Below are 24,384 nucleotides of genomic sequence, written 5' to 3' on the forward strand. Positions count from 1 at the left end.
GGCTGGCTGTCAAGGACACTAAGTAGTTGTAGGACGCTCACAAGAGCCCTCTCACCCACCAACATACACTTATCAGATTTTCCCCTCTGGGATCACTTTTCTAGCTTTGGTTGCCCAGAATTTTTCTCTATGGCCTGCCTCCTTCAAACTCCCTCAGCTTCCCATCTATACTTCCTTTATCCCTCCACACCAAAAGCTCTCCCCCTCCCTTCTATTAGTATCTTACACAAACACTCTCTCTTTCCCTCTCACAGTAGCCCTTAATGGCCAAGCAAGAAGTATCTAAATGCAAATCATTACCAAGCTCAAACTATTAACCACAGAATAAATGGTTCCCCTTGACTCTAGGGTCAGTTCTGAAATAAGCACAATGACTACATGACTACTTTCCTATTTTCTGGGAAGAGGAAGTATTTTCATACTTTCCTGGAGAAAGTGGCCTTCTTCAACAGATTATATCTAATGATTCCCTGTAATGTGTCATAGACAAGCATACCCTTGGAGTTTTCATGAGAAAATAGGTTGAACTTTCATATCCTACTGCATTTGCTATGATTTAGTGGCCACAACAGGAAAAACACTTCTGCAGAATAAAATGCCTCTTGTGTATTATTGCTGCCTCTTCCATTTTCTACAGCAGAGTGTTTGATTCAGCACATTCTCTAGTCTCCGTCTTATCTGAAGAATAAGACAACTAAGGATATTGTTTCTATATTAGGTGAATAATTTCTGGAAGGAATAGATTTCCCCACAGGGAAGTATCACTTGTGTCTTCAGATGTCTGAAACAACCATTGTAAAATAATGTAAGAGAGAAGGCCCATTGTCTTGTCATAGAGGTTCCTAAGTCAAAGACTCATGCCTGAATGGTTTTTTTCCACAGCTGTATTCAGATATAATTCACACACCATACAGTTCAATGGTTTTTAGTGTATTCACAGAATTGTGCAACCATCACTACAATCAATTTTAGGATATTTTTATCATCTCAAAAAGAAACACTTTACCCATTAGTGTCACTTCTCATTTCCTCCCTTTCTCAAACTCTAGGCAACCACTAATCTACTTTGTGTCTTTGTAGATTTGTCTATTTTGGACATTTCATGTAAATAGAATCATACAATAATCTTTTATGACTGTCTTATTTCACTTTGAATACTTTTTTCAAGGTTTATCCACGTTGTAACATGTACTAATGCTGCATTCTTTTTTATTGCTAAATAATATATTATTGTGTGGATATACTATGTTTTATTTATCCATTTATCAGTTTATGAACATTGAGTTGTTTCCAATTTTTGGCTATCCTCTATAATGGTGCTATGAACATTTGTGTTCAAGTTTTAGTATGGACATATGTTTTCATTTATGTTAGATATATATCTAGGAGTTGAACTGATGGATCATAGGGTAACTCTATGTTTAATCTTTTGAAGAACCACTAGATTGTTTTCCAAAGGCTGCACCATTTTACAGTACCACCACAAGTGTATGAGTGTTCAAATTTCTCTACATCCTCACCAACACTTGTTACTATTTTTTTTCAATTAGAACCATCCTAGTGGGTGTGAACTCTTACGTCATTGTGGTTTTTATTTACATGTCCCCAATAGCTAATGATGATGAGCATCTTTTCATGCGTTTATCGGCAATTTATGTATCTTCTTTGGAGAAATGTCCATTCAGATCCTTTGACCATTTTCACTTTAGGTTATTTGTCTTTTATTTTTGAATTGTAAGAGTTCCTTATGTATTCTAGATACAAGTTCCTTAGCAGATACGTGATTTGCAAATATTTTCTCCCATTCCCTTGGTTACCTTTTCACTTTATTAAATATTTTTTTAAAATTTTTTTGCATTTGTTGGAGGTATCCTTTGAAGCACAAAAATTTTGCATTTTTATAGAGTCCAATTTACCTATTTTTTTCTTCTGTCACTTATGATTTTGGTGTCATCTCTATGAATGTGTTGACTAACCCAAGGTCATGAAGATTTAATCTTACATTTTCTTCTAGGGGTTTTATAGTTTCAGCTCTTACAGGTCTGTCTGATTCATTTTGAGTTAATTTTTGTGTATGGTATGAAGTAGAGGTCCAGCTTTATTCTTTTTGATATGGCTATACAGTTGTCCCAACACCATTTCTTGTAAAGAGTCTGCTTTCACCATTGAATTGTCTTGGCACCTTTGTCAAAAATCAATTGACCGACATTGTTAGAGTTTACTCCTGGGCTCTCAGTTCTAGTCCATTGATCTATGTCTACCCTTATGCCAGTACCACGTTATCTTTATTATTGCAGACTTTTAGTAAGTTCTGAGTTTGGGAAGTGTGAACCCCCAACATTGTTTTTTTTTTTTTCAAAATTATTTTGACTATTCTGGGTCCCTTGCATTTCCATGTGAATTTTAGGGGGAAAGTGTTCAGTCTTTCACCATTAAGTATGATGCTAGTTGTGTATTTTCCATAGATGCCCTTTATTCATCTATAGGAGTGTTCTCTATTCCTAGCTTACTGATGTATTTTACAATGAAAGGATGTGGGATTTTTCAAGCTTGTCGGTTTCTGAAAAAATTCAGCTGAGATTTGGTAGGGATTGCATTGAACTGTAGATAATATGGGGAGCACTGCCATCTTAACTTAAATATTGAGTCTTTGTATTCTTGAATGCAGATATCTTTTTATTTATTTTGTCTTTTTTAATGTCTTTCAACAACCTTTTGTAGTTTTCAGAATATAAATTTTGCACTTCTTTTGTTGAGTTTATTCCTAAGTATTTTGTTCTTTTTGGTGCTAAGTGGAATTGTTTTCTTAACTTTATTTTGGGGTTGCTCATTGCTAGTGCATAGACATATAATTGATTTTTATATATTGATCTTGCACTCTGCTACCTTGCTGAATCTTTTTGTTAGTTCTAATAGATTTTTAGTAGATTTCTTAGGATTCTCTATGTACAAAATCATGTGCTTTGCAAATAAAGATAGTTTTACTTCTTCCTCTCCAATCTGGATATCTTTTATTTCATTGTCTTTCCTGATTGCCCCTGCTAGAATCTCCAGTACCATGTTGAATAGAAGTGGTGTGAACAGACATCCTATCTTGGTCCTGATATTAGGGGGAAAGTATTCAATCTTTCACCATTAAGTATGATACTAGTTGTGCATTTTCCATAGATGCCCTTTATTCAGCTTTGGGAGTGTTCTCTATTCCTAGCTTACTAACTTTTTTTTTTAGAATGAAGGGAGGTAGGATTTTTCTAATTCTTTTTCTGCGTTTATTGAGATGATTATATGTGTTTTGTCCTGTAGTCTATTGATATAGCTTATTGCATTAGTTAATTTTCAGAAGTTAAAACAACCTTGCATTCTTGGTGTAAATCCCACTTGGTGACTTGTATAATCCTTTTTATTGAGGATGGAGTTAGTTTGGTTACATTTTGTTAAGGACTGCTTAAAGTTTAATAAGAAAAAAATAAGGAGGAAAGTGTTCACCTTTCAATATTTTTCTCAATTTTTTCCCCCAGGAAGAAACATAGATAGACGTGTGTGCATGCACACACACAGATACACACACACACATACTACTAGCAAAACACATTCTTGGTATTTTTCTTTGATTTGATGAAAATAATAATTTTTCCTTTCCTGTTTGATGGTCTTGGCTCCATTATCAATAGAATATCTTTTTGATATTATCACTTTCTTCTCCCAGAGCATAATGATGTGGAGTAAGTGAGCAGAATTGGTTCAAGGAGCCAGAAATTGACAGAGAAAGACGAAAGCAAATGCTGAGCTCATGCCCAAGCAACCTTTCAAAAAAAAGGTATATGGTAAAAGTACATGGGTAAGTATCTTCAATGATTCTTACTTCCCTAGGGCTTTACACTTTATAAGGCTTAGTACCTATTTGATTCAATGATACAGGACCGTGAGAAGGAGTGGAAGAAGGTGCTCAGCATTGTGAAGTGGGAGCAGTGCTGAGAGTAGAGGGTTGCTTTTGTTTTGGATCTCAGTTCTCCCATCGTTACGTCTTAGACTCCTTGGCATTTCAGCAACTCCCTTCTGTGTCACAGAATCAAACATTAGCCACATTGAAAATCTTAGTAAAAGTCTCGTATAATAAATCATTCCTGTCCTGTGATAGAGATACATGACCAGGCTGTTTCCTACCCATAAAATTAAATTGCTATAATAACTCCCCAAACCAAGCCCGAAGCCCTGAATATCTTTGACTCTCTCCTCTTCAATAACTGTAGATAAGGTTCATGTGTTTTGATTAACTCTATCTTATTTAGTCCTCCACAACATGATGAGATATCTTATGAGATGAGATATCATTATCCCCATTTTATAGATGAGGAAACTGAAGCATAGTATGCACTTAGCCCAGAATCATACAGCTAATAAGGCAGAACCTGAACCCGTCTGACCCCAGAGGTAGTGTTCTTACCACTCTGCGGTCAGGGTCAGAGATTTGATTCCCTTGCACCTGGGAAGCAGTATATGAAAAATAGCTGATACTTGGATCAAACAAGTCAATTTCATTATGAAGAGCTGAGTGGATTGTGATGATTTGTCTTCTCAACCAAGCCACATTTCATCTTGAACCTACCAATCAGAGAGGAGAAGATGGTACTTAAATCTCTTCTTTATAATATTCACCGTGGAAATAAGTCTCTTATTTCTTGGATGGCACTCTTTCATCCTCCAACAAAATTTATTTATACTCCCCTTTTGGACCATGATGTGTCATGGTAGGGGAAAAAGAAACAATTCCCATCTCAGCTCTCACAAAATCCAGTACTGAAGACTTAAACTTCAAGTTGATGTTTGAACACTGGAGATGGAGGGACAGGAGTAGAAAATACAATTTACATTCTTATATAATTTGTACTGCTGTGGGCACAGCCTGAGAACTCAGGTTCAAATGCCTGCACATTCAAGCCCAATATTTGTCATACCATCCACAGTCACTTCACTGCAAGGAACTGTTTATTCACAGTTTATTACTACTGAATCTAAAACCATATCACATATTAGTATCTTTCTGGCACACGTTCTGAGTCTAGTATTGGCTTCTATGTTTATATTTGCAGTGATTCAGGTTTGCACCTCGTCCATCTTATCCAACACAAAAAATGACCCAAAATGAAGCAGCAAAATGGGCTTCTAAGACCAGTTGGAAGTAGATATTTAAAAACTCTGGCATGGTAATGCTTTGCTATTTAAGAATTAAGTGAGGTTTGGAATGGTGGAAGCAACACTGGACCTGAAGCCAAGAGCTGCAAGATGCACAGTATCACAGCCAACTTGGTTCTGAGAAATGACAGAATGTGGTGGTGAGTCAAGGAGAGAGGGGCGTGATCCTTTGGAACAGAAGATCTACTGTTGATTGTAGGACTGATTGTAGGACTTGCCCTCAAAGGGGGTACCCAAAAGTTCAAATAATACCTTAAAATGAAGCATGGAAAACTCAGTTAAATTAAAAGTGAATAATAATGTAGTCTTAGTGAGTCTTCAGGGAAATGGACGCTTATATTGTATACTGTTGACATGAGTAACAATTAATACTTTCCTGGAGCATAATTTGGCGATATTAATCGAGTTGCTTATTTTTAACTATATTTTCATTGGCATATTCATATATCATTTTATTTGCTAAAATATTACTTCTAATGGCTGCATTATATTCTATTATATGGATGCACCATAATTTTTTTAAATCACATATCCTGTTATTGTACTGTTAGGTTGTTTCCAATTTCTACAACCATAAATAAACCTGTTAATAAGAGATAGTAAAGATATTTTTTAATTTTTGCAAAATATATGCATACTTATAAAAAGAATAAAATGAAATAAAATAACCATGGTTAATCCCTGAGAGGTGAGATAGGGGTCATTTTAATATTTTTTGTCCTAGTTTTTTTTAGTTTCTCAATTTTCCAAAAATGAGCATATAATATTTGCAAATAATTTAAAAAATTGTTGAAGTGCATTTTGTCTCTTAGCAACTTTGAAGTACATAATACAGTATTGTTAGCTATAATCACAATGCTGTGCATGAGATCCCCAGAACTTATTTATCTTCTGACTGCAAGTTTATACTCTTTACCAACATCTCCCCATTTCTACTACCCCTAGCCCATAGCAACCAGTTTTCTACTCCCTGTTCCTATGTTTGATATTTTTTTGTTATTTTTTTTAGATTCCATGTATAAGCGATACTGTGTAATATTTGTATTTCTCTGTGTAGCTTATTTCTAAAGTCCATCCATGTTGTCGCAAATGGCAGAGTTTCCTTCTTTCTCATGGCTAAAGGATATTCCATAGTATATATATATTACATCTTCTTTATCCATTCATCCATTGACAGACACTTAGGTTGTTTCCATAGCTTGGCTATTGTGAATGATACTGCAGTAAACATGGGCATGCAGATAATTTTTAGATATCTTGTTTTCCTTTCTTTTGGATATATACCCAGAAGTAGGATTGCTGGATCAGATGGTAGTTCTATCTTTAATTTTTTGAGGAACCTCCTTACTATTTTTCATAGTGGCTGTACCAATTTGCATTCCCACTAACAGTGTACAAGTGTTCCCTTTTCTCCTCATCTTCACCACTTGTTATCTCTTGACTTTTTTAGATCCTAAATGTTCTCACCACAACAAAGAAATGGTAATTATGTGATGTGATGAAGATGTTAGCTAACACTACAGTGGTAATCATATTGCAATATATAAGTGGATCAAATCATCATGTTGTACACATTAAACTTACACAATGTTATGTCAGTTATATCTTAATAAAAAAATGTAAAAATGTGAAATTAAAAAAATGCGTCTTGTCATACAGAAAAAAGAAAGCTATTGACGACTTCTAGGGTTGCATTAAAAGGTATCAGGAACCAACTTGAAGAGGCTCTTACTGACTAAATTTAGGATAATTTGAGCATTAATAAGAATCACAGAAATGGTACAAATCAAATACATTAAATCCATGAATTCATAATCATACTATAAATGAAAATCTCATTGATCATCTTTGGAGGATTCTAGGAATCAAATCATTATTTTGAAAACTGATAAATTAGAGAAAAGAATTGAGCATTTATCCTTATTTTCCTTTAGAAACTATACATGAGAGTAACCAAATAGTTACTAAATAGTGATTTTTATTTATCAAAGCATTCTAGCTAATAAATGAAGAGATTGTAGAAATAGAATACTACCAGTTTGCAAGCTCAGATGAAATAATAGTTGTAGACAATGATCATCAATGGCTGCTCACATTACAAAAAGGAAGACAGCCTACAGTATGTGTCTTCTTATGGAAGTACACATGGCCTCTGAAATATTCTTGACAAAATATCAACTCTGATTCTGGTTGAGTCTCTAGATCCAATTATCAATTTGGAAAGATAATAGAGGGGAAAGAGCAACATGTTAAAAGACACTACATTGATTTATTCAGACAGTGGAAAACTACAGTACCTAACTTGTTCATAAATAAAAAAAAAAAGAGGGAAACTATAGGTTATAAGCGACATATTTGTTACTTGTTGAGGACATATCAACCATTGAGACTTTATGTGATTCCTGATTTGAACAAATAATTGTATATTTGCTCTATGGGACAGTCAGGTAACTTTGATTATGGGCTGGATATTTGATGATATTAATAAATAATTTTTAAGTTTTATTAGTCATGATAATGGTATTATAGTTAATTTTTAAGAAAAAGTCCTTATCATTTATATATATATATATCCTTAAATATTTCTTTATGAAATGATATGATGCCTGGGATTTGTTTCACAATAATACAGTGGGGGAGGGAGAAATGGATGTGAGTGTGGATGAGATAAGATTTTTCAGAAGATGATAATTATTAAACCCAGAAATTAAGTACTTTGAGATTTGTTAAGTGAGTCTTCTACTTTTGTGTATGTTTGAAATTTTTTACAATAGTTGTTAGAGAATCAGTCTTGATTAGTGGTTAGGTTATATAAATTGGGGAAGAAAGGGATGAACTCTGGTCATGGGGCTCAGAATCAAAAGTCACCAAGATATAGAAATACTCTAAGTTAGGTGATATTGGTGCCATGTGATGGGAGAACATCACTTTAACTGACTTTGAGAATTAGTCCCATAGCACCCCAGAACTAAGAAGAAACTGCCCTCAGAGGCATCTTTGGAAAATGATTGAACCTGACATAAAATGTGTCCTGGTATAAAATGCCATAATCTTAACTAGGCCGGCCTGGGCCTCAGCGTCTGTTGCTATTCCTAAAACTTCTGGTCTGCCATGAGAATTTAGGACTGAGCCACTTAATTTCCTGACTTTCAATTCTCCCACTTTGGAGGTAGAAATTCTTGAAATTCTTTTCAGGAAAGTGCTGTTAGCCTCTCAAGGGCTGGGCTCACGCCCAGGAAATCAAACCATATTAAGGATTAAACTAATTGAAAACGAGTCCCTGAGGTCTTGGTGAATTAACAACAGCTCCTTTGCTGGCACAAGTGGCCTCTCTTCGTACAACGGGTGGTCCCTCTGAAATCGTGTGCTAATTGAGCTTATAGAAATCTAATGATGTGTTAATAGTTCTTTGGAAGAAATTTAAAGTTGACCATCTTCTAACACGTTTTTAACACAATGAATCACCTCACCCTCATTTTATTCCTTTGTAAATCCGGATGTGGGGTATGGTATATCAGAAGTATGTATATGGAGTTGACTTTTTGAGAACAACATCTTAACAGTATCAAGTCACCTCCACTTTGACTTTTCCAGGTATTGTAAAAAGTGAACTACAAGCATCATCCTGGCTTTCAGGTAAAGTCTAGGGAGACAAGTGATTTGGTGAATGAGAGTGGGTACTTCTGAGCCAGAAAGACTTGGGTCTGAATTCCTTTTCTGTCCCTTATCAACTAAGTAAATTTGGAGGCTAACTCCCATCTAATCTGAAAACAACTGGATCTCAGTGTCCCCATCTGTAACAGGGTGTAATAATACATACCTTAGAAAATTGTGACAATACAAGTATCCTAAGTAGTTGGTGCTTGATAAGTGGTAGATTTCAGACTCTTATGGTATTTTGTGAATTTTTAACAAAGTAAATTGATAATACGATTGTTAATATAATTGTAATTGTTAGAGTAATTGTTAATATAATGATAAATTGTTGTCATTAATTATTAGATCTGAAAGGGAACTGAAGAAACCGGCAAACAGTTAGCCATTGATGATTAAGCAGCTAGTAACTATGGGGGATCAGAATTGTCCACCTCAAAATATGTCTCTGCCTGAAAGACACTTTGACACTCACCCCCACTAACTGACCAGAAGAGTTTGAGATGGGAGGCCTGCCCCCAGAACAGGCATCACCATAGACATTTCCGGGTATCTGGGAGGGTCCTTGCTAAGCCAATTCTTAGTTCTGGTGACCTTTGTGAGAGACATTTACATTGGTAAAGGAAATCTCCATTTGTAAAGGGATCTTCTTCCCTGTACCAGGAAGAAGGGGGGATGGCCTTACCTAGAAACTTATCAGAATGGAAGGTGGAAGGGAGGACTTAAATCTGCATGATAAACTTACCTGTTGTTAACTGTGCTGTTTAGGCAATATGCTATCATCTGACTCCCACTAGGTTCCTATAGATAATGTCTCCCTGGAGCCTGGGTCACCACAGTAATGGGTGTTTGAGCTGTTTTTTTCAGGAATTGGAACCCGTTGTCCACTTCAGGCTGGTTGAGTCCACCAACCTATCAACTGGGCCCACGCAGACATATGACCCATGAGTGACCTTTTGACATCAAGAGGTTAAAACTCCACCCTCAGGGCATGCTAACGTGCCATTCTCTGAACATGTGTCCTAAGAAGAGGCATGAAGCCTGACTATGCTTGAGCAGATCATCAGTTACCTCATCTCTTCTCACTTCCAATCATTTCAGACCTCCTTGCTCCCTACCCCACAAATATCCCCGAGTCCCTATTTTTGAGGAAGTGGATTTGAGATGCATTCTCTCTTTTCCTCACTTGGCTGCCTTGTGATTAATAAACCTCTCTCTCTGCTGCCATCTTGTCATCTCGGAGTTTGGCTTTCTGGGTGGCGGGCAAAAACGGACCTGGTGCGGTAACACTGGGAGCTCATGTAGTTCAATTCTCTGAGTTTGCTTTGAAGATGCCCAGAGTGACAGTTACTCAAGCAAAGTCATGTAACTAGTTCAGATTTAGATTCAACCTGCATTTATTGACCCACCCACTTTACTTATACGTTCATATACCAATGCCAAGAGTAATAACAAAATTTTATGACTGAGAGCCAAGCACTAGATTTTACACTTTACTGGCATTACTGTTCATACCAGAACCCTTGGGGGTATATTTTATTATTTCCATTTTACATATTGGGAAAGTTAAGGGTGTGAGAATTAGACATTTATTGAAGGTCATGATGCACTAAGAGGCTAAAGCCTGGGGCTCTCTATCCTCCAAACCATGTTTCTGTGGGCTACCTCTCTGAATACCTCTGACTCTTTCTTCTGATATGCTTCTCAAATTTTCCACCTGGGTAAGAGTACTGAAAATAGAGCATGCATGGTGAAGTGAAAAAGCTCTCAGGCCCTGGACTCATACCATTTGATTCAAATATCATTCACTTCATCCATTCAGTAGGTGCATGATTTTCAGAAGTTAAATAACCTCTCTGTATGTAGATCTGGGAATAATCCTAATGCCTCTGTTGTTCTGAGAATTGAAGGAGTTAACACATGAACGGCACCTTAAAAGAGTACCTGGTGGTAGGAAGTACTCTTTATGGGAGGTACTCGTGAATGGGCCACAGCTATAAATAGTAACAGATGAGGGAGCTGAAGCTCAGAGAGGTGGATGGCATGCCTATTTGAACTCAGGTCATCTAATTCCAGGTCTGACTTTCTCACCACTGTAGCAAACTGCTTTTCTAACTGCTTAGCCCAGTGTTAAATACAGATCTACTTTGTCATTTATGAGGGAGTCTTAGGTCATTTTGTCTAGGAATGACCTCATCCAATCTGAAAATTCTTCCTCTGAGTTCCATTTTGAATCTCCTTTCTAGTTGGGCGGACCTCTGAAATGAGAACCTCTTTTCCCACCTAGTCTTGTCCAGCAGAAAATGTGCCCTGTTTGCTTGCCTTTTTCTGAAGGCTGAGTCTGGGAAGTTTTCTTTTTTTTTTTTTTAAACGACTTGCTTGAGATATAAGTTAGATACTCTAAAATCCATCCTTCACCTAGTTTAACTATACAATTCAATGGACTTTAGTGTGTTTACAGAGTTATACAACCATCACCACAATTTAATTCTAGAACATTTCCATCAACCTAAAAAGAAACCCCAATTCCATTTATAGTCACTCCCCATTTCCATCCTTAGCCCTAAATAATCACTGTTTCTCTCTATATAGATTTACATTTTCTGAACATTTTATATACATGGATCATTCGGCGTGTGTTCTTTTATGTCTTGCTTTTTTCACTGAGCATAATGTATTTAAAGTCCATCTTGTTTTAGTATGTATCAGTGTTTCCATTCTTCTTTGTTGCTGAATAGTATTCCATTGAGTGGATATACATTTTGTTTATTCATTCACCAATTATTGGACATTCAGGTTATTTCCACTCTTTGGCTATTGTGAATAATGCTGCTGTAAACATTGGCATACAGGTCTCTGTAGACATATATGTAGACACATATTTTTATTTCTCCTGGGTAGATACCTAGGAATGGAGTTGTTGTGTCACATGAAACGAGTCTGTATATAACTTTTTAAGAAACCCTACTGTTAATTCATCAAAGCTGCCCCATGCTGGGTGCCATGGGGCACAAAAGAGAAGTAAAAGTTGTGGCCCTATGCTTAAAACACTAACACTCTAGGTGGGAAGACACGAGTTAAGGCAGTAAATCACAATGATTTCAAATCAATTGCCAAACTGAATATATTCTAGGAACAGAAGGGTAGGCTCTAGGAGGTGGTGGTTAGAATTCTGAGGGACAGCTTCATGGTCTAAATAGGAGATAATGCAGACTTGAAAAATTTCTAGAATTTCTACTAATGTAGAATTTGAAGGAACCTAAGATATCCTGACATCTGGCTGAGCAGACATCACGTTTTCTGCCATAGGTTTGAAAATAGCAAATCTCTCAGCAATGGGAAGGAAGGAAATTTGAATAGAGGAAATAGGTGGGCATTATTATCTCTATGCTTGTCTTACATAGTTGAAAGAGAAGGGAGAGAGGAATCTTATTCCAGGACACTTTCACTTATGAGTTGCTTCTCTCTATGGCTGAACATTTGTCCCTTAAATGAGACATTCAGCATACTTCCTCAATTACCTATAACCCAGTCTCTACTTTATTTAAACCAAAGGTATGTTTTGTTTCGGACGATGACAGAGGTTGAAAAAATTCTGACAATTACATCAATTAATAATAAAACCAGTCAAACAAGAAACATAAAAATTCAACCTCTCAGTCCTGTAACTTGAATCCTTTGCATGATCAAAAATTCACAGAAATATTCTCATTTGCTTTTTAAAAAGGGCTTGATTACTGGTTGGTTTCAGTTCAGTTATACCTGAAAGTATGTTTTAGGAGAGGATAAGAAAGTTCTGTAGTCGTTAAATTGAACATGTTCTATGCTGTCATTATTTTTAAAATATGAAGTTATTTAAAATACACTTATTTTTCTCATTGGCTCCTTAGGTCAAAGCACACACTTTAAAATTCTATCTATGGAATTGTCATAAATTCACCATAAAATTTTAGGCAGACATTTTTTAATTTCATAAAATAGCAAAAAGTTCCTATTCTTTTAGACATTGGTAATAACTAGATCATATATAGAACCTTAACTAAATTTGAACATGAGAAAACTGAATCTGCAAGAGAAGTAAATTCTCCCAAGATCACACAGCTTAGTAGAGGCAGAGCCTAGATTCAAAATGAGATCTATCTGCTCCAAATCATAACATTTTTGCTTCATTTATTCCAAAATTAAAATATCCCCATAATCTCAAAATTTGGCTATGCGCTTATGTGTATGCACATAAGAAAAATATAAAATTAGCGAAAAGCATTTTCTAAATATTATTTATAACATATTCTTATAGAAAGCCGAATTTCTAAAAGAAATTTTACAATTTACAGTTAATTTATACTTTTTTAGCTTTATGTAAATTATTATTGTTCAGAATGAATCAAAGTGAGGAATTACATAAAAATATTAAAATTGGTTATATATGGCAAGTAGGGTTATGGGTCTTAAAAAACATCGTTTTTTTTTTTTTTTATTTCTCAAATTTTGGCAATTATTTTTTACAAAATAACTGCTGTAATTTAGTTGCCTGTGTATCTTTTCACTGCTGTGCCGTTGGTGCCGGTCACACGGTGGGTACCCAGTGAACACGTGTTGACAAAATGAATGGATGAGAACAATGAATGAGCTGTGCTAACTTTCTTACATAAATTGTTTCTTTCTTTAATCATCATTTAGCATGAAGACACTGCAGCTCAGAATGGTTAAGTAACCCGTCTGAAATCAAAAGGCGAGTAAGTCAAGAGCTGACATTTAAAACCATTCTGTCCCATTATTATGATGATGGAGGTCTTTCTTTTTATATCAGAAACTCAACATATCTGAAAGTTTAACATGAACTCTTCAGAAAGGTGGGTAATAATGATCGGAACCAAACTCTGAGGGTGTTTGGTAAATTTTGTTGAGTAGTTTGGATTTTACTCCAGTGAATGCTCAGACCCAGGCCTCTCTCCCTCCCTACCAAGGGAACATCATGTCCTAACGAAGGAGAGTGTTCTGGAAACTTCTGTGAAACTGGGAATTGTGTACCTGGATGAGTCCTAATTTCTTTGCTTACTTTCTTAACTACAAAAATGTGTCCAGTTGTTTTTGAAAATTAAGAAGGAAGAAGAAAATAACTCATAAGTTTTTCCCTTCTCCAAACCAGCGTTTTTCTATAGCAGGGAAAGGCTGACAGAATCAGCAGACTTCCGACTGACTACTGCCTTCCTAATTGACTGTGTTGTGTTCTTGGCTCTCACTGGCTTTTTCACTAAGGCGTAAGAACAAGCACCAGATGGTTCCTCTGAAACTAACCTTTGTGCTCCAGGCCTTGGCCAGTCCATCTGGCCTTTCATGCCTATTAATAGATTTTTTACCTGAGCCCTAGAAGTCAGGAATGGAAATGTGCTTGTTTCATTGGTTCCTGTGTTGCCAAGAGATAAATCATTGAAGACCATTGGAAAGATTTAAACCAAGCGGTGTCTTTTCCCAAAGATAGAAATTCCTGGCTGCTTAGGATTGTGCTAACTCCTTTGTCTGGCAGTGTTAAGCAGGACTTTGAAAGATAGTCAATAGACCATATTTTAAATTCCTTCGTTCTTATTCTTCATTCAAGCTTCTCTTATTTTCCGCTATGACCTCCTCCTTTCCAGACCTTATTTTCACCATGATAATGCTGACTCTTGAGTTATTTGCTCTGCAGTGGACAGATGTTATAGGAAATAAATATCCTATTATCATATTCATAATAATGATTTTCATTTATTGAGTACTACCAATCCTGTAAAGAATCTCCATTTTAGGTTACTGTATATGTAGAGATGGGATAAGCTAACTGTTGGTCTCATATCATATATTTGTATATATGTGTATACATATATAATGTATTTATAGGAAACACATTAATAAAATAAATGTATGTAAAATTTTCTTACAAAAAAAAGAATCTATTGTATATATGATTATCCTGTGTCTAAGAGAGAGTAACTGACGTGCCCACTTAACACACAGCTATGTATGTGTATTAAGATCCAGAATATGAACATTTTCTGTTATCAAATCCAAGCTTTTTTTAAAAATGCCAAATACTGTGTTATTAAAATTCATAGTCGTGGCTGTTGCTTTAGCCATGGACATGACTCTTAGTGTTTTATTAACCTTTTGAACCTGACTATGGCTTGCACCAAGGAGAATCACTTGTTGTAATGGAAAGAGCAGGACAAGGGGGCATTGTGAGCATATGCATTTTAACCCATTAAAATGCCAGTGGATTAGGGGCCGGCCCGGTGGCGCAAGCGGTTAAGTGCGTGCGCTCCGCATCGGCGGCCTGGGTTTCGCATGTTCGGAACCCTGGCGCGCACCGAGCACTGCTTTGTAGGCCATGCTGTGGCGGTGTCCCATATAAAGTAGAGGAAGATGGGCACAGATGTTAGCTCAGGGCCACTCTTCCTCAAGAAAAAAGGGGAGGATTGGCACCGGATGTTAGCTCAGGGCTAGCCCTCCTCACAAAAAAATAAAAAAATAAAAAATAAATAAAATAAAATAAAATGCCAGTGGATTAAAAACTATAAGAAAAAAACCTTGTATGAACATGGGAGTCACAGAAGGATTATATTCAAAGCAAGAACAAATAAAAGTCAACCAACCAAACACAGAACACGTGTTCCAGCCAGATAAAATGATCTGGAAATTTGCCATACTTTCCATGCTCTAAAACATTATATTATAAAAGAATTATCTATTTCTTGAAGATTTGAGCTTTTTCTTATAGTATTAGATAAAGAGTTTTGTACTAGTAACTCAGCAATTTCTAAACTTTTTGATTACACATTTGTAGTAAAGGATGTTGGAACATTTATCCCAATTCATGAATACACAATATATGAATTTTGGATCAAGTTCTCACTTGCATTGACCTGCTAATGATAGGAGCACTCCCACCGAGAGTATATTAAATGTTAATAAAGCATACTTTCTTCCCCGTTATTTTACTAATGGTAGTTCTAATTTTTCTTCCCACATCCTAGCGGTTTACCTTGTGCATTCATATATTATTTGTATAATAATACTACCGTTAGGCTTAGGTAATCTGATTTTTTCCCCCACTAATTATTATATCCCTGCCCGACCATCACTTAGTTGCAGCAAAACCCGTGCCAGATCAAGGAAGTTGAATAGTCACACTCTGAGCATCCTGGTGCACCCAGAGTGTGTGATATAGGGAAATGGTTTACGTGGTATGGCATTACCTTTTCCTAATACCTAAGGCTTCCCTACTACCTTCCAAGGACCAGTTATTAAAAGCCTCTTCCTTTCTCTCTGAGTTTCTTAAGGCTAACTGAGACCACTGATTTGAAAACTAATCGTCTGGTCTCCTACTTTGTCTTAGGAATTTGTTGTAAATGATGCAATGAATAAACACACTCAAGAAAAGCATGATTTTTTTTGTAGGTTCATATAGCAGACCATAAAAAATATATATACTTGGCTGGCAGTAAAATCTATCAAAGTTTTTCAATAGCCCCATATTTTTTACATTCCTTTGCTGCCACCAGCAGCTGCCTCTACATATGTTCCTTGATTTTATGGGTGCATTACGACGGCATCAAAGCTGTTGTAACATTGCAGGCACGTTTTTATGGGGAGCGATTTCAGCACCATGCCATCCGGCTGGCCCACCCCGGCCTTCTGTTGCTGGAATGGAATGGCAAAGCATTTAATGAAGGCGATAGAGAGTAAGAGAGAGAGTGGGTGGCCCAAGATGAATATTGCCTTTCCTCCATGCTAGAGGAAGGGGCTTGGAGGTTACCTCTTTTAGCAGCTCATCAGGGCAAACAACATCCCTAGAGGTGGCTAGGAGGACAAAGCATGGGAGCATCCTCATTTCTGTGATGAAATAGCCCATGAAGAAGCAAATTATAACCTCCATAATGACAGCATGATGTGTATATGTCTAAATGAGAGTATGTATATGGCTAAATGAGAGTGTTTGTGTTCCACTAGGGTGGTCAGAATGATTATATCATTATTATCATCGCATGTAATAATTACATAATTATGTCATTAACATTGAACATTTAGGCTGTATCTATAAGAGGGATGCATCTTTAAGAATATTGAGGGCCGGCCCTGTGGCTTAGCGGTTAAGTGCGTGCTCTCCGCTACCAGCGGCCTGGGTTTGGATCCTGGGCGCGCACCGACGCACCGCTTCTCCGGCCATGCTGAGACCGCGTCCCACATACAGCAACTAGAAGGATGTGCGGCTATGACATACAACTATCTACTGTGGCTTTGGGTGGTGAAAAAAAAGGGGCCCCATTTTTCTTGGTAGGTCTAGTTAGGAAATGAGCAGATGGTGTGTAGGTGGCCTTGTATTCATGTCCTTAAGGCCCCCAGACACCATCCCCTTCCCCCAAACTCGTCTCTGCTTTCTGCACAGGACATGGACTTGAACATGTCTAACCCATGTCTCACGATAAACAAGTGCCAGATGCTGAGACTAGGGAGAAGGACACAGGGATGTGTGTGAAAGAGGAGATGGAGACTTCCCTCTTGGCTTAGAAGACAGTAGCTAATGTCACCACTTTTAAGACTCTGAACAAGAACTCTTGTAAAGAAGTGAGGGAGACTCCTCAGTTCTCAGGGAAGTTCCACTTTAATGCCAAAAGCTTCTGGATCAGGGTTTTGGTCTGTACTGGTTCCAATGTAGTGAAAGCCAATGTCCTCAAAGTGATCTCATGTTTCAGTTAACCAGATGTTAACTAACCACTTTGAATGTTAACTAGACATTCACTGATTGATTTTAATTTTGAAGCAGTACACTTCCAGGCATGTTTTTGCATTCAACTTCTACTGTTCCAGGCTCTATGCTAGGAGCTGTCTGGCAATCTGCTAACTTCTTGATGCTAATCAATCTTGAATACCTTTGACAGAAAAGAAACATAGCATTTGTTGGTGCTGAAAGTGACCTCAGAAATTACCTAGTGCACCCTCACTCCATCTTACATGGTACGCTGAGGCATAGAGAAAGGGAGAAGTGATCTGTTCAGGGTAGAAAGCAGAGTGGAGAACTGGCCAGAGGTGAAATCTTCTGATACTCTTTCCACTGTCTGTTTTCGGGGTTGCTTTTAACTTTAGGTTTGGAAGTCACAGTGTCCTTACCTGTAGGTTGTCCCTTCTGATTTGCCTTTCATGCACTCAGACAGTCCTCCTTGAAGGGATGTGTGTTTTGGACATATTTTTCCAGGGACAGTGATGGATTGGCACCGACCCCACTGTAACCAACTTCCCAATACATCTGTTGAGCAGGACTACAGCTCTTGAAAGGTGTGCCCCTGGATAGAGACCTCACGTGCTCTTTCTGTCTTTTCTTTGCACCATCCAGAATAGTCAGCATTCTTCCCAATGGTCCAAACACTTACCATCTGGCTTCATCCCTGTGAATTTCTCTGCTGACATTTTATTTGTTTCTTTATTTCTTTATTTTATTTTATTTTTTTGTGAGGAAGATCAGCCCTGAGCTAACATCCATGCCCATCCTCCTCTTTTTGCTGAGGAAGACCGGCCCTGAGCTAACATCTATTGCCAATCCTCCTCCTTACATTTTTTTCCCTTTTTCCCCCAAAGCCCCAGTAGATAGTTGCATGTCATAGTTGCACATCCTTCTAGTTGCTGTATCTGAGATGCTGCCTCAGCATGGCCAGACAAGCATTGTGTCGGTGCACGCCCGGGATCCGAACCCGGGCCGCTAGCAGTGGAGCACATGCACTTAATTCTTAAGCCATGGGGCGGGCCTCTATTTATTTATTTATTTATTTATTTATTTTTTCTGAGGAAGGTTAGCCTTGAACTAACATCTGTTGCCAATCTTCCTTGATTTTTGCTTGAGGAAGATTAGCCCTGAGCAAACATATGTACCAATCTTCTTCCACTTTATATGTGGGTCACCACCACAGCGTGGCTGATGAGTGGTGTAGGTCTGAGCCCGAGATCTGAACCCAGGCCCCCGAAGTGGAACATGCCAAACTTAACCACTACGTCACAGGGCTGGCCCTCTCTGCTGACATTTTAAACTCAAAATTCACAGAATCACTGGTATCCTGTTTTATCACAATTATGACTCTCTTCATCTATTTTTGAATGTCAGTATATAAAAAATCAGAAGGTATATTTTCTTGGCATTATTGTTTTAATTATTCTTTGTAAATTCTTTACTTCATAGGAAAGTCTCCTGGATTTTTCTTTATATTTTATAAATTCGTGTTAGACGTCTTCTTTCAATAACACGCATTCTTCTTACTACCTCCTTGGTAAAACCCCAAATTAGCAGATTATACAGGTTTGCATTTTCTAATGAGATTCCATGGAAGTGAAAGGAAAAAGAAAATTTTTTTGAATTTTGTAAAAATAAGGATAATTCAGGAAATAGGCTTTGCACTAGGCACTTTACAAATAATACTTCTAATCTTAACAATAATTTTTCAAATTCAGTGTTATTTGGTATTTCACAAATGAGGAAAATGAGACTCAGAACACCTGAGTTACTTGTACAAATTTTCATAGATAAGAAGTAGCACAGCCAAGATTCCTCCGTCTAGCTTTGAAGTGCATGTTCTTTCTAATGCACCATATGGCCAGGCTGCGCGCTGAGCACATTCACATCACTTCTCTCTTTCATCCTCCCAATAATCCTCTGGGACAGGTATTGTAAGTCCATTTTACAGATAAGGAAACTGAGGATGAGAGAGGTTAAATAATCTTTCTAAGATCACTCAGCAAGTAAGTAGCAGAGCCAAGGTTCAAATTCAAGTTGGCTTGACATCAGAGTCCATGTTCTTCCTATGTAACATCTACCTTCTAAGTAACATGTATTTATGGCCTCTATTTGATCACACTGCCAATCTCAAGTATTTGTTTTGGAATTAAACCATACTATTATTATTATTTTTTTAATTTCAAAGGCAGTTAGCTATTTAGATACTTTCCAAGTTATTTCTCTGATCTCCCTGAGTGGTGGGAAATAAGTGAGGAACCCATGAAGGATATGGAGTTGTCTAGCCAGAAGAAGTGACAACCAAGAGAAAATGTGACTGAGATTTCCAAATTTTTTCAAGGGTTGCCATGTGGAGAAAGGATTAACTTTTGTTCTAAATGACTTAATAGATTAGATTTACAACAAATGATGAACATAAGCTACAGGGAAAATATTTTGGATGAGTATGAAGAAAAGCCTTCTAAAAGTCAGAGCTGTCTAAACACGGAATAGGCTGTCTCAAAATGTGGCAATGTGGCAATGTGGCAATGTTCAGGAGAAGCACGGCGACCACTTGGCAAGGTTGCTGTAGCAGGGTTCTGCTGACATTTAAGGTCCTTGAGATTGGATGATTTTCTGACATGGCTTTGCATTCCTATGTACTCATCACCGGATGCTTGCCTGCTATTTCCGCAGAATCTGGCACGTGTTCCCTAACAGTTGGCACAGTGGCTTAGAAAAATAGAGAACCAGGAAGCGGGGATCTCTGCCTCAGTCTTCATCAACCCTGGGAGTGTCAGTCCACAACCCAAGGGAATGAGGCACATCAGTGCCAAGTGTCATCAATGGGCCTCTGTCAAAGCTCTAGACAAAGGGAGAGAGGAGATATAATTTACAGCGTACCTTTTCCTTTATGTTTACCTTTTCCTTTGTGTTTTCCCGTGTGTTGGTGTCACAATAATCAGAAAAGAAGGAAAAAAAACACTCCCTGGCTATTATTTTGAAAGGGTACAGAATAGCTAAAACCTCAGGCTTTGAGTAAGGTTACTGTTTGCAGCATTGCTAGTTTTCTTTTTTGTTTGAATGGCAATCACAAAATTATTATATATAACAATGATAATGATAAGATGATAATGCTAATTTATCGGGAGGTTACTGTATTTTAGATATCATTATTCCTGATATCTCATAGATGAGCAAAGTAAGGTGTAAAAAGCTTACAGAACAAGGTCGCCCAGCTATGAAATGGCAGAACTAGGGTTCAAATCGAATTTCATTTGATGATGTCAGAGCATGTATTCTTATTTTATTTTTGTTGCTGATTATTTCCGTCACCTATGATATTTCTTACTCTTTATATAATGGGGTTTATTATATTTCTGTATTGCTGGATTATATCTTTTTGGATGAGAGCTAAGAAGGAACCACAGTAGGTCTCTTCTGGGTGTGTTTTGCAGCCATGTGGCCTGTCCATCCATAAATAGGGCAGTGGGAAGAACACTGCCCTTGGTCTAGTTACACAGTTTTCTTCTCACCTTAATTTCTTTGTCTTTAAACTAAAAAGTTTCTTTTTTTTTTTTGTTCTTTTGTGAGGAGATCAGCCCTGTGCTAACATCTGCCAATCCTCCTCTTTTTTTGCTGAGGAAGAGGCCCTGGGCTAACATCTGTGCCCATCTTCCTCCACTTTATATGGGACGCCGCCACAGCATGGCTTGCCAAGCAGTGCGTCGGTGCGCGCCCGGGATCCGAACCAGCGAACCCCGGGCCGCCGCAGTGGAGCGTGCGCACTCAACCGCTTGCGCCACCGGGCCGGCCCCTAAAAAGTTTCTTAGTTTGTGTCCCTGAGACGACTACTTGGGTAGAAGTGGTTTTTAGGAGGTGAACTTAGGAAACAGATGTGAAGGAGCAAGGAAGGAAGAAAAGCCAATTAAGGGAACATTATTGAGGTCACTATTGTAGGCAACAGGGTTCAATTCTTCTGGGACTCCTGAGCAGCATACCAAATGTGGTCCAGAATCATCCACCTGAAAGATGGGAGACTGGAGCACTTATCCAGCCACTGCTGTCCCCTATTTGTTGAGGGTTGTGCCCAAGGGCTCTCCTTGCGTGATGCTCAGTGAGCTGACCCTGAAGCAGAATGTGGAAAAGCAGGGCACATGCTTGCGGTGGGAAATTGACCGTGCAAAGAAGCATAAACTTGCACAGAACTGTCCACCCGTTGCAGCTGAAATCAGAGGTGGGCTTAGGGGATGTGATGCCTACCACACAGAATCAGACAGATGCTCCTTAAAATGTCTTTCAGTATAAGATTAATAGATCCATACAACTTTTGATCTGGCGTTATATGCAACCACTTAATCTAACTCCATTTTTCAGTGGCGGAAGCTGAGGTACAAAAAGAGAAATGATTTATCCAAGTCCTGTAATGAATTAGTGGATGAACTGGACCTCAAGTTCACATCCCCTGAACTCTGGCCACTATACTTCTTGGTCCACTTCCTGGCTGATGCTAATTAATGCCTAATTAATGCCAGCTTCCTTTTTGTAGCCTGGAAGTTCTGAAGATGGTTATCTCCACTGGCTTAGTTGAGTTTTTCAGAAGCTATCCCAACAGAGTTGCCTTATCCATGTTAGTTGATTCCCCCTGAGACTCCTGGATAAGAGGGATCAGGATGATAATTAGGGAGAGGCAGGCAGCTCCTTCTCCAGAACTGTGCATCTCTCATATTGCTCATCTCTACCTCTTGTAATCCTCTCACACTGCCATTGGGCAGTTGCATTTGCATACATCTATTGTGCACAGCAAAGGCTCAGAGAGTGATGAGGAGGGATTGCCAGAACATGAAATCCAATAAGGATACTGAGTTCCATCTTCTGAACTAAGGAGCATGGTAATTAAAGCAGTATTTACAATGCAATAAAGGCAGAGCTAATTACTGGCGAATGAGATTGAGATGATGCTCTTTCCCAGTGAAACTAGGCTGGGATCAGCCTGCACTATAAATCCTCCAACTGCCTCCTTTGTTAATTATGATCTTCATAATTCCCTTCTTGGCAGTATTTGCCTAATTTATTGCTACTCAATAGCAAAGAATTAATGGAAACTGAGGTAGGAGTGATGGAGAGAGATCAGGGCAACTGTTTGGGCTGCTGGATCACTAACACAGAAATAAAGACCTGGAGGAGAAGGGGCTGTTGGTAAAAACCTTAAGGCAAGGTGAGGGCATTCTTCCAAGTAAGCAGCAAGACTTGATCCTTTGCTGAGGTGCATGGATCTTTATATTTGATAAGTGCTTCCAGACTGTATACAAGTGTGGCACATTAGGACCTGTCTATTCTTCATTTTCATTATTAAAAATAGATCCCAGGTTAGGGGCCTTTCTGCATGGTGCTGTGACTAATGAATGCTGTCTAAGGAGAGTCACAATCACATCCCTGTTCTCAAAATGCTTGAAGTACCAATTATTAATACAGAGGTCAGCAAACTTTTTCTATAAAGACCCAGATAGTAAATATTTTAGGCTTTGTGAGGACACACACAATCTTTGTCGCATGTTCTCCTCCTCCTGCCCCTCCTCCTCTTCTTTCTTCTTCTTAAAAACCCTTCAAAAATGTAAATAACATTCTTAGCTTCTGGGTCAGACAAGAACAGGGCATGGCTGAATGGGGCCTGCAGGCTGTGGTGTGCTCACCACTGCAATACTGTTATGCACTCATGTATAATACATTATATACCATATTGGTGCAGAACCAGATAATCAAGCTGTGATATCCTATCCATCTACTCCTGTCCAGGATTAAATTTGGGGTTGAAATAAGATGTACAATTAGGGGAAGGTGCAAGAGACAGAACTCTAGGACAGCGGTGAACAATATTATTTTTTATATGGTGATCCTTTCTAGGTTGACACATTTTTTTCTAAGTTGTATTTAAAATCAAAAGATGTGATATCTGTAACTTTGATTAAGAATTCTTGTATTATTTCCCTCATTTACTCTCTTTCCCCCCATTATTTATCATTTATGGCTAACTTTTTAGAAAATATCTACCTAATATTAATTTTAGTATCTGAGGCAATGCTGGTTTTTAGTAACACCTTTTGTGTGAGAGGAGTGTGATGGTTTGAGGGATTGAGGGGCAAGGAAGTAATTTGGCAAAACAGTTTAACCACAGGCTTGGGTCCAAACGACAGTTCTATGGCAGTATTTCCCAGCAAAGGATAGGTCTCTCCATATTTTGCAGGACAGTTTTATGTACCACATTTAGATCTCTGGTTCCCTCCCACTAAAGGACAGACCAACTCTCCAGTCTGTGTGACAGTAGCAATACTTCTCACACCTCACACACATCTCCAAATCCCATCAATAACACCACTACCCCAGGAGTGGAGGGTGGGCGGTATCCCCATGGTTGAGAACCACTGCATTATACAGTTCTTAGCTGCTGGGAGTGGAATATGAAGGGGTATCTCATAAGTCATTAAGAATATGGCTGCAGGGAGAAGGCTTGAAAATGGCAGATGCAGAGCTCTGAGCTAATGACGTATTCCCCTTCTTCAATCCTGTTTTATATTACAGTTACAAGAGAATATTCTTGCTGCAATCTTTCCTCAGGAGAAGAGTAGGGTCAATTTTCCTATGTCTGTGAGCCCTATCATCCATGCTGTCATATACTAGGTGATCAAGATTTGGAAAATCACATCACCAGTGGCCTGTCCCATAGCTCCATCCAGTGTGGCCCCAGTGGAGTCTAGGTGGGAGAACTGCCAGAATCAATGGGTGGCTTTCTCAGTGTGTGTGAA

General features: G+C 38.1%; 1 long non-coding RNA gene across 3 annotated transcripts in view; it reads left to right on the forward strand.

Moving 5' to 3' along the window:
• LOC131395217 (uncharacterized) overlaps positions 1-24,384 on the forward strand; it is a 311,825-nt gene that overhangs the window by 224,594 nt on the left and 62,847 nt on the right. For all 3 annotated transcript variants that reach the window (XR_009216300.1, XR_009216299.1, XR_009216301.1), the window contains one exon: positions 3,707-3,838. This is a non-coding gene — a long non-coding RNA (uncharacterized LOC131395217). The remainder of the gene's footprint in view (positions 1-3,706; positions 3,839-24,384) is intronic.

Source organism: Diceros bicornis, chromosome 31, assembly GCF_020826845.1.
Source record: "Diceros bicornis minor isolate mBicDic1 chromosome 31, mDicBic1.mat.cur, whole genome shotgun sequence".
Lineage (NCBI taxonomy): Eukaryota > Metazoa > Chordata > Mammalia > Perissodactyla > Rhinocerotidae > Diceros > Diceros bicornis.